Source organism: Bos taurus, chromosome 13 (genome assembly GCF_002263795.3).
Source record: "Bos taurus isolate L1 Dominette 01449 registration number 42190680 breed Hereford chromosome 13, ARS-UCD2.0, whole genome shotgun sequence".
Taxonomy (NCBI): Eukaryota; Metazoa; Chordata; class Mammalia; order Artiodactyla; family Bovidae; genus Bos; species Bos taurus.
Genome location: NC_037340.1, coordinates 4,506,163 through 4,525,374, shown reverse-complemented (window position 1 = coordinate 4,525,374; position 19,212 = coordinate 4,506,163).

Below are 19,212 nucleotides of genomic sequence, written 5' to 3'. Positions count from 1 at the left end.
CAAGGAAGCCTCCTTCACATAACTGTCTCCTTCTGGGTTCAGTTTCTTCTGGCCTAGGAGTGGTAACAAGTTCTCTGATTGTTACAAGAACTCATGGCACTGTCCCTTGTACTTTCCTTATATTCCACCTATGATTTTGTAAATAGTCACTTTGTCGATAAACCTTTAAATTATCCTAATCATAGGGCACTTGTTTCCTGATTGAGAACTCAGATGGCAGTAATTGCTACCACAAGTAACTCAAGAAATAGACCTTCAAAGTGAGGCTCTGCTATTGAGTTGCACATATAGAAAAGGAAGAAACAGGACAAGAGATATCCAGGACAAGTGTAGGCATCATGCCTATTCAGCTTAGCATGGAATGTAGTGCCAGTCTAAGGTATATTGGCTGCAAAGATGTAATATATGCCTTACAATTATGACCAATACACATTCCTTCATTTTTGTAACATCATCAAGGAACCCAGTGGTAGAATGATCTCTCTCACTATTTTACCAGTAAACCACTTGACAAAATATTTTCTTTCCATCTTCACAATATAACACACTTATGTTTTGAGGCCCTGGTGTCCACCTCAAATGCTTCCATCAGGAAATATTACCATGGATTTAACAATTTGGAAACCAAGACTTCACCCTGGTCATTTTATGTTCCTTGTGCCATTGAGCCAACAGTGAGAGAAGTGAGTCCTTGTTTTAGATTGTTCTAGATTGATCCTGATCTCTAAATGAGTCACTACTACATAATGGGTGCAAGAGGATTACTTTAGGAACCCATGCATGTGGTGGGTACCATTAGTACTGCTTTAACCAAAAGTATTTGACCAGTGGAAAAATGTGGCAAGACAAAAAAGACAAAGCATCAAGGGCTCATATATTGTATGAATGAAGTGTCATGTATCCCTCCAAGTAAAGAATCTGACTATGTGGTTGCTGGCCAAGGGAGAGGAAAATATACAGTGATTTGTAGAAGGTAATTGTGAGTACCAATTTTGGCTCATGATCAAATACAGAAGCAAATGCTGTAGTAGCTCTGTTTTATATCACTTAATTCTTTCTCTTGTTTTTCTACCACTTTATATGAATAACACAAATGGTGCTTATCATGGAAAATGGCAGTTAAGAGAATTACTGTACAGACAACATCCATAGTATTATGATATCTGATGGAATTTCTTGCTTTCCCTATGTTGAAGACAAATTTTTTAGTCAGAAGAAAGAAAAAAGAAAAAAGCTGAGGGCAAGAGTAGGAGATTCTGGTGGATAACTTCTGTCTCTTCAGATCTACTTTTTTTAAAAAATAAATTTATTTATTTTAATTGGAGGCTAATTACTTTACAATATTGTATTGGTTTTGCCATACATCAACATGAAACCGCCATGGGTGTACACGTGTTCCCCAGGTTCCAGTTTGCTTTCTGCCCCAGGAGGCTGACCGTATAAGAACATGGAAGATTTCCTTGCCCTCTGACCCTTCACTGGGTTGAGCCTATGGAGAGCCTTTGAGGGCAATTGGGTGGATGGAAGAGAGTGAAATCATATTATCTGGCTCACTCTGTGAGGTCATTTGGGATGGCTGTGTCCCTGCCCCTCTCAAGAGGACCTTCTCTACACAACTCTCCCCTTTCATCAGATTCTGGAACTCTTTTCTTTCTTTATCCTTTTTGGCCCAGGCTTAGTAAGAATTACTCACCACGGGTTACTACACCATCCCTTTTGGTTCTCCTATACACCACCCACAGTTTATAATTAACCCATTTGTGAAACAACTAACAAAATTCTCTCTTTGAATTATTAACATTTAACTGTGCCACCTGTTTCTTACTGGGACCTTGGTCGATAACTCTCCCTAAAGTAATCCACCATCATCTCTACCATTATTATTGTAATGGCCTTGTAACTGGTCTCACTTCTTTAGCCCTTGTCTGCCTCTGCTGCTGCTGATAAGTCACTTCAGTCGTGTCTGACTCCATGCAACCCCATAGACGGCAGCCCACCAGGCTCCCCTGTCCCTGAGATTCTCCAGGCAAGAACACTGGAGCAGGTTGCCATTTCCTTCTCCAAAGCATGAAAGTGAAATTGAAGTGAAGTCACTCAGTTGTGTCCAACTCTTAGCGACCCCATGGACTGCAGCCTACTAGGCTCCTTCATCCATGGGATTTTCCAGGCAGTGGAAACCACTGGAGTGGTTTGCCATTGCCTTCTCCATTGTCTGCCTCTACTCTACTCTTAACAGAGCTGCCAGAATGATCTTTTTAAAGTATAAGTAATATAAATACATTTGGCTATTAAAAATTTTCTAATGGCTTCCTTAGTTTCATTGAGTTAGACAAGGCTGTGGAACTAAAAAGCCTCTTGATGAAAGTGAAAGTAGAGAGTGAAAAAATTGGCTTAAAGCTCAACATTCAGAAGATGAAGATCATGGCATCTGGTCCCTCCCTTCATGGAAAATAGATGGGGAAACAGTGGAAACAGTGTCAGACTTTATTTTTCTGGGCTCCAAAATCACTGCAGATGATGACTGCAGCCATGAAATTAAAAGACGCTTGCTCCTTGGAAGGAAAGTTATGACCAACCTAGATAGCGTATTCAAAAGCAGAGACATTACTTTGCCAACAAAGGTCCATCTAGTCAAGGCTGTGGTTTTTCCTGTGGTCATGTATGGATGTGAAAGTTGGACTGTGAAGAAGGCTGAGCGCTGAAGAATTGATGCTTTTGAACTGTGGTGTTGGAGTAGACTCTTGAGAGTCCCTTGGACTGCAAGGAGATCCAACCAGTCCATTCTGAAGGAGATCAGTCCTGGGTGTTCTTTTGAAGGAATGATGCTAAAGCTGAAACTCCAGTACTTTGGCCACCTCATGCGAAGAGTTGACTCATTGGAAAAGACTCTGATGCTGGCAGGGATTGGGGGCAGGAGGAGAAGGGGATGACAGAGGATGAGATGGCTGGATGGCATCACTGACTCGATGGACATAAGTTTGGGTGAACTCCGGGAATTGGTGATGGACAGGGAGGCCTGGGGTGCTGTGATTCATGGGGTCACAAAGAGTCGGACACGAATGAGCGACTGAACTGAACTGAACTGAATGGCTTCTTGACTCACTCAGAGTCTTCTTGTTGACCCGCAAGCCCTACAGGGCCTGCTCTTGCCTTACCTCCTGTTTTTACTCTGCCCATCCAGCTTCCCACAGCTCCTATCATGGAACAGATGCTTTCATCTGGAATGCTCATCCCCTCAGACATCTTCATGCCCCTTCCCTCACTTCTGTTATGTCTTTGCTCAAATAGTATCTTTCCAGAGTGACTTTCCTTGACCACAATATCTAAAATTGTAACCCAACATGACATTTTCCCTCCCTACTTAATCTTTCTCTTAACCTACTCTTAAGCTTATTTATTTAACATATATATATATATATATATATATATATATATATATATATATTTCTCACTTTCTAGGATGTAAATACCAGGAGTATAAATATTTTTGTACAGAACTATTACTAGACATCTAAAAGTGTACCTGTCATATATTAGATATTTAATCAATATTCATTGAATTCATTTATTTGTTCATTCTGAGTTTACTGAGAATACAAATCAATGTATTTTTGCTCAAATGCTGATAGAGTTCCTAATCAGTCTGGAATCTCAATATGAGCTATAGACTCATAGAAAACATACAGGGAAAACATAGAGGAATTGACTTCTTTACAAAAAAAAAAAGAGTATCGTTTCCCCATTTGGTCACCAGGTTTTTCACAGTCACCTATTTCCAAAGGTAAAATCTCCCTTCTAGAAGATGATTTGCTTTACAGTTTAGGCTGATAAACTGATCATATCCAAGACAAAATAGAATTTTATAGAAGGAAGTCACAGTTGTTTAAAGTGATGACCATATTCTTTAAATCTGTATAAAGTTTCTAAACTGAAAATTTTAAATGACAATACAAATATAGAAATGAAGTGGAAAATAATAAGCCTCATTACTCTACTATCACAGATATTATAGATATTCAAATCTTACAACTAAGTTTGAAGGGGACTTTTTAATTTATACTTGAACTGAACTTGAAGCTTCTGAAAGGAAGGAGAAAATCTTCTACCATCATGAAGGCTTCCTGTGTCCTACAGAAAAAAGTTCAAGAAATGCATACAAAAGTAAGAGATTTTCAGAAGCTGTGTAGATCACAATATCCCAAACTGGATAGTTTAATTTAAAAACACCATTTTTAGTTGACTTTTGGTTTTTTTTTTCTTATTCCCAAAAGGCCATCTTACTGAGAAATAACTCTATATCATCTCTGTTTACTAATAGCAACACAAGGTTAGGGCATCAGACTTGCTTAAATATTTTAAGTTTGGATTTGACCAGCCACAGAGGGGAGAACATTCTTCTGCAGGGAGAATGAATAGTTTAGTAATTGATCCTGATTACAAGCCAAAGTCACAACTTCTATTAAATGAAAATGTAACTTTACACATAACTTTCTCCTTCTTTGAGTTAACATCACCAATAACTATATTTATTTAAAAAAAAACTTTTATTTATGCTTACCAAAAAAAGTGAAATGTTCACAAAACACTTCCTGCAAGTGTAATACATCAGGAATAATGAGTATTTAAAATATTGACCTCATGACATTTACTCTATTATGTGAGCCATACTCTTTTGCTGTTTAGTGTTTTCCCTGCCTTATCAGAGAGTAATATGTATTTCCAATGTCCTTTTCAACTAAATAGTTTTATTTACAAAGTGACCTTCAGAATAGGGAAATAGCCATACTGGATATTGAAGTATTCACATGTCACAGTCAGTGAGTGTAGGACACCCCATGGTTCTCTTGGAGCTTCATGGATGGATTTCAGTCAAACAAGTGAAAATGTATTTGTTAAAATCCATCACGGTAGGTACCAGGAATTTCATCAGTATAATATGGTAAGCACAAGCGTCTGATATATACATATGAAGATGGTGATTGCAGCCAGGAAATTAAAAGATGCTTACTCCTTGGAAGGAAAGTTATGACCAACCTAGATAGCATATTCAAAAGGAGAGACATTACTTTGACAACAAAGGTCCATCTAGTCAAAGCTATGGTTTTTCCAGTGGTCATGTATGGATGTGAAAGTTGGACTGTGAAGAAAGCTGAGCGCCGAAGAACTGATGATTTTGAACTGTGGTATTGAAGACTCTTGAGAGTCCCTTGTACTGCAAGGAGATCCAACCAGTCTATTCTAAAGGAGATCAGTCCTGGGTGTTCATTGGAAGGATTGATGCTAAAGCTGAAACTCCAATACTTTGGCCACCTCATGCGAAGAGTTGACTCATTGGAAAAGACTCTGATGCTGGGAGGGACTGGGGGCAGGAGGAGAAGGGGATGATAGAGGATGAGATGGCTGGATGGCATCACCAACTCGATGGACGCAAGTTTGAGTAAACTCCGGGAGTTGGTGATGGACAGGGAGGCCTGGCATGATGGGATTCATGGGGCCGCAAAAAGTCAGACACGACTGAGTGACTGAACTGAACTGATGTATGTATGTGTATATATATATATATATATATATATATATATGCAAACATAATTATAAAAATAGCAAATTGCTAGTTTAAAAAGGTACCAGTACCCCTATGAAGTATTTGTTAATAGGGGTAGTTCTAATTTTCTGACTCAGTAACAGTGATTTTATGAGGAGAGAATTGTATAAGTTGCTGATGCATTAATTCAGTGCTTTCAGCACAATGTGACTACAACAATATACCTAACTATAATATGCCTACCAAGATGAAATAGACATCAGTTCAGTTCAGTTCAGTCACTCAGTCATGTCTAACTCTTTGTGACCCCATGGACTGCAGCACGCCAGGCCTCCCTGTCCATTGCCAGCTCCCAGAGTTTACTCAAACTTATGTCCATTGAGTCCGTATTGCCATCCAACCATTTCATCCTCTGTCATCCCCTTCTCTTTCCGCCCTCAATTGTTCCCAGTATCAGGGTCTTTTCAAATGAGTCAGTTCTTCACATCCGGTGGCCAAGGTATTGGAGTTTCAGCTTCAGCATCAGGCCTTCAAATGAATATTCAGGACTGATTTCCTTTAGGATGGACTGGTTTGATCTCCTTGCAGTCCAGGGGACTCTGAAGAGTCTTCTCCAATGCCACACTTCAAAAGCATTAATTGTTGAGTGCTCAGCTTTCTTTATAGTCCAACTCTCACATTCATACATGACTACTGGAAAAACCATACCTTTGATTCACAGACCTTTGTTGGTAATGTCTCTGCTTTTTTGTATGCTCTCTAGTTGGGTCCTAACTTTTCTTCCAAGGGGCAAGCATCTTTTAATTTCATGGCTGCAGTCACCATCATTTTGCAGCCCCCAAAAATACAATCTGTCACTGTTTCCATTGTTTCCCCAACTATTTGCCATGAAGTGGTGGGACCAGATGCCCTAATCTTAGTTTCCTGAATGTTGAGCTTTAAGCCAAGTTTTTCACTCTCCTCTTTCACTTTCATCAAGAGGTTTTTTAGTTACTCTTCACTTTTTGTCATAAGGGTGGTGTCATCTGCATATCTGAGGATATTGATATTTCTTCCGCAATCTTGATTCCAGCTTGTGCTTCACCCAGTCCAGCATTTCTCATGATGTACTCTGCATATAAGTTAAATAAGCATGGTGACCATATACAGCCTCAACGTAATCCTTTCCGAATTTGGAACCAGTCTGTTGTTCCTTGTCCAGTTTTAACTGTTGCTTCCTGACCTGCATACAAATTTCTCAGGAGGCAGGTCATGTGGTCTGGTATTTCCATCTCTTGAACAATTTTCCACAGTTTTTTGTGGTCCATACAGGGAAAGGCTTTGGCATAGTTAATAAAGAAGAAGTAGATATTTTTCTGGAACTCTCTTCCTTTTTTGATGATCCAACGGATGTTGGCAATTTGATCTCTGATTTCTCTGATTTTTCTAGATTAAGTTTGAACATCTGGAAGTTCATGGATCATATACTGTTGAAGCCTTGCTTGGAGAATTTTGAGCATTACTTTGCTAATGTGTGAGATGAGTGCAAATGTGCAGTAGTTTGAGCATTCTTTAGCATTGCCTTTCTTTGGGATTGGAATGAAAACTGACCTTTTCCAGTCCTGTGGCCACTACTGAGTTTTCCAAATTTGCTGGCATATTGAGTGCAGGACTTTCACAACATCATCTTTTAGCATTTGAAATAGCTCAACTGGAATTCCATCACCTCCACTAGCTTTGTTCCTAGTGATGCTTCCTAAGGCCCACTTGATTTCACATTCCAGGATGTCTGGGCCTAGGTGAGTGATCACACCATCATATTATCTGGGTTGTGAAGATATTTTTTTGTACAGTTCTTCAGTGTATTCTTGCCCCCTCTTCTTAATATCTTCTGCTTCTGTTAGGTCCATACCATTTCAGTCCTCTCTTGTACCCATCTTTGCATGAAATGTTCCCTTGGTATCTCTAATTTTCCTGAAGAGATCTCTAGATTTCCCCATTCTATTGTTTTCCTCTATTTCTTTGCATTGATCACTGAGGAAGGCTTTCTTTTCTCTCCTTGCTATTCTTTGGAACTCTGCATTCAAATGAATATATATTTGTTTCTCTCCTTTTCTTTTTGCTTCTCTTCTTTGCACAGTTATTTGTAAGGCCTCCTCAGACAACTGTTTTGCCTTTTTGCATTTCTTTTTCTTGGGGATGGTTTTGATCACTGCCTCCTGTACAATGTCATGAACCTCCATCCATAGTTCTTCACACACTCTGTCTTTCAGATATAACCTTGAATCTATCTGTCACTTCCACTGTGTAATCATAAGAGATTTGATTTAGGTCATACCTGAATGGCCTAGTGGTTTTCCCTACTTTCTTCATTTTAAGTCTGAATTTGGCAATAAAGGAGTTCATGGTCTGTGCCACAGTCAGCTCCCAGTCTTCCTTTTGCTGACTGTATAGAACTTCTCCATCTTTGGCTGCAGAGGATATAATTAATCTGATTTCAATATTGACCTTCTGGTGATGTCCATGTGTAGAGTCTTCTTTTGTGTTTTTGGAAGAGGGTGTTTGCTGTGACCACTGCATTCTCTTGGCAAAACTTTATTAGCCTTTGCCCTGCTTCATTCTGTACTCCAAGGCCAAATTAGCCTATTACTCCAGATATTTCTTGGCTCCTTACTTTTGCATTCCAGTCCCCTATAATGAAAAGAACATCTTTTTTGGGTGTTAGTTCTAGAAGGCCTTGTAGGTCTTCATAGAAGCATTCAACTTCAGCTTCTTCAGCATTACTGGTCAGGCCATAGACTTGGATTACTCTGATATTGAATGGCTTGCCTTGGAAACGAACAGATATCAATCTTTTGTTTTTGAGATTGCATCCAATTACTGCCTTTCAGACTCTTTTGTTGACCATGATGGCTACTCCATTTCCTCTTAGTTATTCTTGTCCACAGTAGTAGATATAATGGTCATCTGAGTTAAATTCACCCATTTCAGTCCATTTTAGTTTCATGATTCCTAAAATGTTAATGTTCACTCTATCCATCTCCTGTTTGACCACCTCCAATTTACCTTGATTCATGGACCTAACATTCCAGGTTCCTATGCATAGGAAATAGACATAAAGATATAATATACCAAAAATGACAGAATGATCCCTGTTCGTTTCCAAGGCAAACCATTCAATATCACAGTAACCCAAGTCTATGCCCCAACCAGTAACACTGAAGAAGCTGAAGTTGAACAGTTCTATGAAGACCTACAAGACCTTTTAGAACTAATACCCAAAAAAGATGTCCTTTTCATTATAGGGAACTCGAATGCAAAAGTAGGAAGTCAAGAAACACCTGGAGTAACAGGCAAATTTGGCCTTGGAATACAGAATGAAGCAGGGCAAAGACTAATAGAGTTTTGCCAAGAAAATGCACTGGTCATAGCAAACACCCTCTTCCAACAACACAAGAGAAGACTCTACACATGGACATCACCAGATGGTCAACACTTAAATCAGACTGATCATGTTCTTTGCAGCCAAAGATGGAGAAGCTCTATATAGTCAGGAAAAACAAGACCAGAAGCTAACTGTGGCTCAGATCATGAACTCCTTATTACTAAATTCAGACTTAAATTGAAGAAAGTAGGGAAAACCACTAGGCCATTCAGATATGACCTAAATCAAATCCCTTATACAGTGGAAGTGAAAATAGATTTAAGGGCCTAGATCTGATAGATGAGTACCTGATGAACTATGGAATGAGGTTCGTGACATTGTACAGGAGACAGGGATCAAGACCATCCCCATGGAAAAGAAATGCAATAAAGCAAAATGGCTGTCTGGGGAGGCCTTACAAATACCTGTGAAAAGAAGAGAAGAGAAACTCAAAGGAGAAAAGGAAAAATATAAGCATCTGAATGCAGAGTTCCAAAGAATAGCAAGAAGAGATAAGAAAGCCTTCCTTAGCGATCAATGCAAAGAAATAGAGGAAAACAACAGAATGGGAAAGACTAGGGATCTCTTCAAGAAAATCAGAGATATGAAAGGAATATTTCATGCAAAGATGGGCTCAATAAAGGACAGAAATGGTATGGACCTAACAGAAGCAGAAGATATTAAGAAGAGGTGGCAAGAATACACAGAAGAACTGTACAAAAAAGATCTTCACGACCAAGATAATCACAATGGTGTGATCACTGACCTAGAGCCAGACATCCTGGAATGTGAAGTCCAGTGGACCTTAGAAAGCATCACTACGAACAAAGCTGGTGGAGGTGATGGAATTCCAGTTGAGCTATTCCAAATCCTGAAAAATGATGCTGTGAAAGTGCTGCACTCAATATGCCAGCAAATTTGGAAAACTTAGCAGTGCCCACAGGACTGGAAAAGGTCAGTTTTCATTCCAATCCCAAAGAAAGAATGCCAAAGAATGCTCAAACTACCGCACAATTGTACTCATGTCACATGCTAGTAAAGTAATGCTCAAAATTCTCCAAGCCAGGCTTCAGCAATATGTGAACCGTGAACTTCCTGATGTTCAAGCTGGTTTTAGAAAAGGCAGAGGAACCAGAGATCAAATTGCCAACATCTGCTGGATGATGGAAAAAGCAAGAAAGTTCCAGAAAAACATCTATTTCTGCTTTATTGACTATGCCAAAGCCTTTGACTGTGTGGACCACAATAAACTGTGGAAAATTCTTCAAGAGATGGGAATACCAGACCACCTGACCTGCCTCTTAAGAAATCTGTATGCAGGTCAGGAGGCAACAGTTAGAACTGGACATGGAACAACAGACTGGTTCCAAATAGGAAAAGGAGTACATCAAGGTTGTATATTGTCATCCTGCTTATTTAACATATATGCAGAGTACATCATGAGAAACGTTGGACTGGAAGAAACACAAGCTGGAATGCAGATTGAGGGAGAAATATCAATAACCTCAGATATGCAGATGACACCACCCTTATGGCAGAAATTAAAGAGGAACTCAAAAGCCTCTTGATGAAAGTGAAAGTGGAGAGTGAAAAAGTTGGCTTAAAGCTCAACATTCAGAAAACGAAGATCATGGCATCCGGTCCCATCACTTCATGGGAAATAGATGGGGAAACAGTGGAAACAGTGTCAGACTTTATTTTTCTGGGCTCCAAAATCAATGCAGATGGTGACTGTAGCCATGAAATTAAAAGACGCTTACTCCTTGGAAGGAAAGTCATGACCAACTTAGACAGCATATTCAAAAGCAGAGACACTACTTTGCCAACAAAGTTTCGTCTAGTCAAGGCAATGTTTTTTCCTGTGGTCATGTATGGATGTGAGAGTTGGACTGTGAAGAAGGCTGAGCGCCAAAGAATTGATGCGTTTGAACTGTGGTGTTGGAGAAGACTCTTGAGAGTCCCTTGGACTGCAAGGAGATCCAACCAGTCCATTCTGAAGGAGATCAGTCCCGGGTGTTCTTTGGAAGGAATGATGCTAAAGCTGAAACTCCAATACTTTGGCCACCTCATGCGAAGAGTTGACTCATTGGAAAAGACTCTGATGCTGGGAGGGATAGGGGGCAGGAGGAGAAGGGGACGACAGAGGATGAGATGGCTGGATGTCATCACTGACTCAATGGACGTGAGTCTGAGTGAACTCTGGGAGTTGGTGATGGACAGGGAGGCCTGGTGTGCTGCAATTCATGGGTCTCAAAGAGTGAGACACGACTGAGTGACTGAACTGAACTGAATATAGCACAATATACCTACTATATAATATAACTAATAACTCCTATAATGTGGACTTCCCTGGTGGCTCAGATGGTAAAGAATCCATCTGCAGTGCAGAAAACCAGGGTTTAATCTCTGGGTAAGGAAGATACCCTGGAGAAGATAATGGCTACCCCCTCCAGTATTCTTGCCTGGAGAATTCCACAGACAGAAAAGCTTGGCTACAGGCCACAAGGTCATAAAGAGTCAGACATGACTGAGTGACTAATACTTGTACAATTTCCACTATAATATACCTACAAAGATGAAACAGAAATGTGACAGGGCTCCCCTGATGAAAGGACATAGGATTTTCAATCTGATATAATCATGTGATTATCATAGACTTAATAATTGATGATACTATTTGCCAAATGTAACACTATGGAATGATGGGCCACACATTAAAACTGGCTTTCGATTTCCACTGAAACATCCTACCAGTTGAATCACACATCAGTAGCCATTATTAGAGCACTCTAATGACAAAGTTTATGGGCAACCACTTTGGAAATCTGTACTCTTTCAGAAACATGAAACATTTCTCTAATTTTTTCATCTTCTTCCTCAATAATAATGTGAACCCCCAGTTTTGGGGTTTCTTTTTTCAGGTACCTTCTCTGGTCAGGTACCTGGCCCTTTATGTCTATTTTGTGGTGAAGGGTTAGGCTTTTGGTAGCAGGGCTAGGAGGACTGGAGGAGGGATAACTTCCCAGAAGATCTTATTGTGGAATTCATCCAAGAAAGGTAGAGAAAAGAAAGAAATGCTTTATTTGAAAAATTGGGAAAAGAAACTTAATGTTGCAACTGGGCCTCTGCCCAGTCTCTATTTTAAAATATCTACTGTCGCTACTTTATACAAAGACGAAATAATACTTAGACATTCTCAGGAAGCTTGATGAAGGGGTTTTCCCAACTCCTCCCCCACGTCCCTACCCTGTGTTTATATGTTAACAATACCTTGGTTTCCAAGATCCAATCTGCAGTCTTTAATGCTTTCTTTATTATCAATCTTAAGTTCAAAGGTGTTTTTTAGCTTTCTCATAAAAAATAAATAAAAATGCTCAAAAGACTTAACAGCCATTAGATAATTCTTTAAAATGGCAATTTTACTAGTTTATTGTAAATAAATCAGAAAGAGATGAATTAATTTTGCTTTAAAATATATTGGGTTTAAATATACTCAAAGAGAAAATAATGTATTTGGTCAAGTGTGTTGAAGTTTTGCTAAAAGATTTACACCTGAGAAATATTTGAAGTGTTAGCCAATCTGAAATGTCAGTGTCTTTCTACAGCAGGTAATTTACCCCCACCATGGAATATAATTTTAATAGAAACCAAAAAGAATGCTGATCTTTAGCAAAGAAGAAAAATATAATTTGAAATCAAATATATCACCCACACATTGTACAATAAATATTGGCACCCACCCATGGTGAACACAAATTTAAGGGACATCTTAACATAACATTGTAAATCAACTATACTTCAATTAAACACACACACACACACACGCATATATATAAGAGATAAGCACTGTGCTACTCATTGAATTATCAATGTGGACAGAACTCATATCCTACGGTTAAGGCAACTTTAATTTCATGGATTTTAAAAACGCAGAACCATGTCCAAACCGAAGCCATCTTTCAACATTTAATTGTCAGAGCAATGGTAAACCAGCTGCTCCAGTATGTTGATCTGCTCATGAATGCTAACACTTTCAAAATGAAAAAACCATTAGAATTACTCAGCACACTACTGTCATGGGAGGTAAAGAATGAATGCGCTCTCTGGATAACTTGGTCCAAGAATCAGCTCTCTGTGCCAATATGGTTGTCTGGGTGTGAGCGTGCATGTGTGCTAAGGCGCTTCAGTCATGTCCGATTCTTTGAAACCCCATGGACCATAGCCTGCCAGGCTCCTTTGTCCGTGGGATTCTCCAGGCAAGGATACTGGAGTGGGTTGTCATGCTCTCCTCCAGGGGATCTTCCTGACCCAGGGATCGAACCCAGGTCCCTTGCACCTCCTGCATTGCACAGTGGGTTCTTTACCACTAAGTGGCACCTGAGAAGCCTTTGCGTGAGTATACCTGGGTCTTACTGATTTGAATACTACCTTCACTGTTTCAACTCCATTCAGTTGTGTATAAAAGATAAAATCTGAAAGCACTGGAGTGATGGTTCTCAAACTTTGATGTAGAACAGTATTACCGGAAGAATTAATATAGGTGACTGAGATCCAGGTTCCTTGAAGTACAATGAGAGGCTAGGATTCTGAGAACCACTGACCTAGAGTTGATCTCTATTGTTAGCCTGAAATTGGGTTAAAATAAAGTTAAAATTCAATTGCTCAGTTGTGTCTGAATCTTTGCAGCCCCATGGACTGCAGCACGTCAGGCTTCCCTATCCACCACCAAGTCCAGGAGATCACTCAAACTCATGTCCATTGAGTCAGTGATGCCATCCAAGCATCTCAGCCTCTGTTGTCCCCTTCTCCTCCTGCCTTCAATCTTTCCCAGCATCAGGGTCTTTTCCAATGAGTCAGTTCTTCACATCAGGTGGCCAAAGTATTGGAGTTTCAGCTTTAACATCAGTTCTTCCAATGAACACCCAGGACTGGTATCCTTTAGGACAGACTGGTTGGATCTCCTTGCAGTCCAAGGGACTCTCAAAAGTCTTCTCCAACACCACAGTTCAAAACCATCAATTCTTTGGTGCTCAGCTTTCTTTGTAGTACAACTTTCTCTATAGTACAACACATCCATACATGACTACTGGAAAAACCATAGCTTTAACTAGACAGACCTTTGTTGGCAAGGTAATGTGTCTACTTAGTATGCGGTCTAGGTTGGTCACAGCTTTTATTCCAAGGAGTAAGTGTCTTTTAATTTCATGGCTATAGTCACCATCTACAGTGATTTTGGAGTCCCCCCAAAATAAAATATGTCACTGTTTCCATTGTTTCCCCAACTATTTACCATGAAGTGATGAGACTGAATGCCATGACTTTAGTTTTCTGAATGTTGAGAAAATTTTATATTTATAATCTACATCTCCACTGATGTCCATATAAGAATTGAATAAGGGAGACCTGTCTTGAAAGAATTAATTTGAAGATAATCATCAGATTTAACTAATCATAAACTTATCAAGAGATAATACTGGGGTGTGTCTTTCCTCAGAAGGATGAGTCAGTTCTAATGAGGAGGATGAACCTAGAACCTATTAAAGAGTGAAGTCAGAAAGAGAAAGATAAATATCATATTCTAATGCATATATACGGAATCTAGAAAAATAGTACTGAAGAATTTATTCACAGGGGAGCAGTGGAGAAACAGACAAAGAGAATAGACTTATGGACATGGGGAAAGGGGAGGAGAGAGTAAGATGTATGGAAAGGGTAACATGGAAACTTACATTACCATATGTACACTAGACAGCCAACGGGAATTTGCTGTATGGCTCAGGAAACCCAATTAGGGGCTTTGTATCAACCTGGAGGGGTGAGATGGGAGGGAGGTTCAAAAGGAAGGGGATATATGTATACCTATGGCTGATTCATGCTGAGGTTTGACAGAAAACAACAAAATTCTGTAAAGCAATTATCCTTCAATTAAAAAATAAATTAATTTTAAAAAAGGAAGGATACATCATGCAGGGGCCGCTTCATTAAATATTTGTTTAAGGACTTAATATCTGAGAAAGGAAGAGATTCATAACACAGAGTTAGGGACAGAAGAGTAAATCAACAACTTTGAGGAAACTGGCTTTTGAGGGAAAAACATTTCACTTGAGAGCCATTCAACCCTGTATTCGCTGAAATAAACTCCAGACATATTTTTTAAATGTAAGATGGAAGAAAGTAAGTCATGGCAAGGTAATAGAAAATATGGAAATATATGCAAACAAGTTTGCAATGGAAAATAATCACACAAATTCACAAGATCTGACTATTTAAAAAGTTAAAATTTTAGTAAATTAAAAAAACACCATTAGAAAAGGTAAAAGTATGAATAAGTGAAATTCATGATGGATTATTATGCTTCCTTGATCCTACCTCCTCTCCAAAACCACCATCTTTTTTCTTTTCTTTCTTTTTTTCCCAACAAACTTAACAAAGGGACAGTTTGTTCTTCTGCACTTATTGTTTTTATCTCCAAGCCACAAAAATCCTTCTTTCCCAGGCACACTCCAGCAGCAATTCTCAACCTTCAGCTTGTGTAAGAATCCTCTAAATGATGGATTTTATCTCTAATTTTCTGATTCAGTAAGTCTGGGTCAGGCTCTAGATTCTGCATTTCTAACAAATTTCTAAATGATGTTGATACTATTGATCTGTGCCTGCCCTAGAGAAGAGTCTCTTACTACTATAGCAGAGCTTTAGTAACTGATGAGTTCAGTGGTCCAATTTCAGTCCTCATGTTGCTTAATCTCATACTTTTCCACTCCCGTCTTTTTGAAAGTCTTCCCTCTCTGGATTTCCATGACATTGATTTTGAATTCTGTTGTTTACAACTTAGAACTCTGATTTATATACTCAGTATAACATAAATTTATAGGTTCTCTGTAACCTCTTGGTTGTATTACTTTCCCTTTCCCTTCTTTATTCTGCACCCACACTTACTCTTCCCTTCAGACCTTGACAGTGAATGTTTTATTACACTTCTGTGACTTTGCATAGGTTTTGTTCATCCCCCACTCTTTTTCCCAGAAAAAAATCCCTATTTACCTATCAAGACTAGTTCAAATGACATATCCTTTGAGAAGGATTCTGCCAGATGGAGTTATGTTTCATAGACTTTTCTCAGCATTTTATAGATAACTTATTATAGTTCCTAAAGTATTTAAGCCTAATTATTTGTTTATATATTAATCCCATTAAAATATGAACTCATCACAGGACTGTTTCTTATGTGAGAGCCTCACAGAATGTTGATGCAAGGATACTTCCAGTGTTTCATGAATGAACCAATGGGCTAAACCAGTAAGTGGTAAGTACTGCTTTGATCCAATGTTTAGGGCAGAATTGTTTACGGACCCATTCTGTTTCCAGGTTGTAGAACACATTGCTATCAGCTGATTATAGGATCTGATCAGGCCAATGAATGATTAACTTATTTTGCAAAGCACCTGGCACAGCAATGCCCACAAGAAGGTATTTAATCAATTCACATAAGATGAAATGATAAAACTGATAAGCTTTTCCTTTTAACTTGTTAGAATATACATACTATTAATTCCGCTTCAATCTGGACTTCTAGTAGATCAAAATGAGAAAATAGGAGGCAAAATTAAGAGATATTTGTCATTCATATATATTGCACATTTTGAAAATACATATTAATCTGAGGGAATTTTCCATATGAACACTTCAAAGTTAATTTTATGAAAGTTTCAAACAGTTTTTCCACAACCTTGGGAGTATTTAAGCACACTTCATGGTTCTGAAAAAATATATATTAAAAAATAAATATCAAAATGTCCATCACTGTGTCCTAAAACAAACAAAACCTTTCTATTAGTTATCATATTAAAATACATGACACATTAATAAAAGATTGGTTCATATCAAACTATACAAGGAGCATCAAAAAACAAACAACCTGATTTTAAAAATGGGCAGAGGATCTAAATAAACATTTATCCAAAGAAGACATACGGACAGCCACCAGACACATGAAAAGATGCTCAACATCATTAATCATCAGGGAACTTCAAGTCAAAACCACAGTGAGATATCACTTCACACCTATCAGATTGCTATTATCAAAAAGACAACAAATAACAAGTGTTGGCAAGGATGTGGAAAAAAGGGAACTCTCATGCACTTTCGGTGGGAATATAAATTGGTGCAACCACTATGCAAAACAGTATGAAGATGCCTCAAAAAATTAAAAATAGAACCACTATATGATCCAGCAATTCAACTTCTGGGTATTTTCCCAGAGAAAACAAAACACTAATTTGAAAAGATATATGCACTCCTATATTTACTGCAGCATTATTCACAATAGTCAAGAGATGGAAGCAAATTTAAGTGCCCATTGGTAGAAGAATGGATAAAGAACATGTGGAATATTAATCAGTCATAAAAGAGAATGAAACCTTTGAAAAGAGAATGAAATCTTTGACATCGATGGACCTGGAAAGTATTTCGCTAAGTGAAGCAAATCAGACAGGGAAAGACAAATACTATATGGTTTCACTATATGTGGCATCTAAAAAACAAAACAAATGAACAATCATAACAAAACAAAAACATGGTCATAGATACAAGTGGTTGCCAGAGGGGAGAAGGGTAGTGAGATGAGTGAAATAGATGAAGGAAATTAAGAGGTACAACCTCCCAGTTACAAAATAAATGAGTCATGGGAATGGAATGTACAGTACAGAATGGGGAATACAGTCAGTAATAATGTAATATCTTCATAGGGTGACAGATGTTAAGTAGACTTATTGTGGAGATCATTTTGAAAGGTACAAAAACATTAAATGACTATGCTGTGCACCAGGAGCTGACATAGTATTGTAGGTCAGTTATACTTCTAACAACCAAAGAGAAAGTGAAAGTTGCTCAGTTGTGTCCAACTCTTCAAGACCCATGGACTATACAGTCCATGGAACTCTGCAGGCCAGAAAACTGGAGTGGGTGGTTGTTCCCTTCTCCAGGGGATCTTTCCAACCCAGAGATGGAACCCAGGTCTTCCGCATTGCAGGTAGATTCTTTACCATCTGAGCCACCAGGGAAGCCCTCCAACAAGCATACTAACGAACTTGTAGAAAAGGAGATCAGATGTCTGGTCAACAGAGGCGGGGGAGTGGTGGGGGTGGGGGAGAGGAAGGAGATTTAAATGACATGGTTAAATAGTACAAACTTCCAATTATAAGATAAATGTACTAGGAATATAACACACAACATGATTAATATCATTAGTATTGCTGGATTTTATATATAAAGGTTGCTAAGAGAGTAAATCCTGAATCCTCATCACAAGAAAAAACCATGGTACAGGGTTCTGACAAATGTGGTCCACTGGAAAAGGGAATGGCAAACTGCTTCAGAACGCTTGCCTTGAGAACCCAATGAAATCTTAAAGAGATGGGAATAGCAGACCACCTCACCTGCCTCCTGAGGATTATGTGTGCAGATCAAGAAGCAACAGAGAACTGGACAGGGAACAACAGACTGGTTCCAAGTTGGGAAAGGAGTATGTCAATGCTGTATATTGTCACCCTGCTTATTTAACTTATATGCAGAGTATACCATGCAAAATGCCAGTACAAAAAGACAAAAAGATATGACACTGAAAGTTGAACTCCCCACATCAGTAGGTGCCCAAAATGCTACTAAAGAAGAGCGGAGAAGAGCTCCAGAAGGAATGAAGAGGCTGAGCCAAAGTGAAAACAATGCCCAGTTGTGGATGTGACTGGTGATGGAAGTAAAGTCCAATGCTGTAAGGAACAATATCGTGTAGGAACCTGGAATGTTAGGTCCATGAATCAAAGTAAATTGGAAGTGCCAGAAAACTGGAGATGGCAAGAGTGAACATAGACATTTTAGGAATCAGTGAACTAAAATGGATGGAATTGTTGACTTTAATTTAGATGACCATTATATCTACAATTGTGGGCAAGAACCCTTAGAAATGGAGTAGCCCTCATGGTCAACAAAAGAGTTTGAAATGCAGTACTTGGGTACAATCTCAAAAATGACAAAATGATTTCTCATTTCCAAGGCAAATCATTCAATATCACAGTAATCCAAGTCTATGCCCCGACCACTAATGCCAAAGAAGTTAAGTTAAATGGTTCTATGAAGACCTACAGGAATTTCTACAACTAACACCTAAAAAAGATGCCCTTTTCATCGTGGGGGACTAGAATGCAAAAGTATTTCTACTTTTGTCAAGAGATACCTGGGGTAAGAGGCATGTTTGGCCTTGGAGTACAAAATG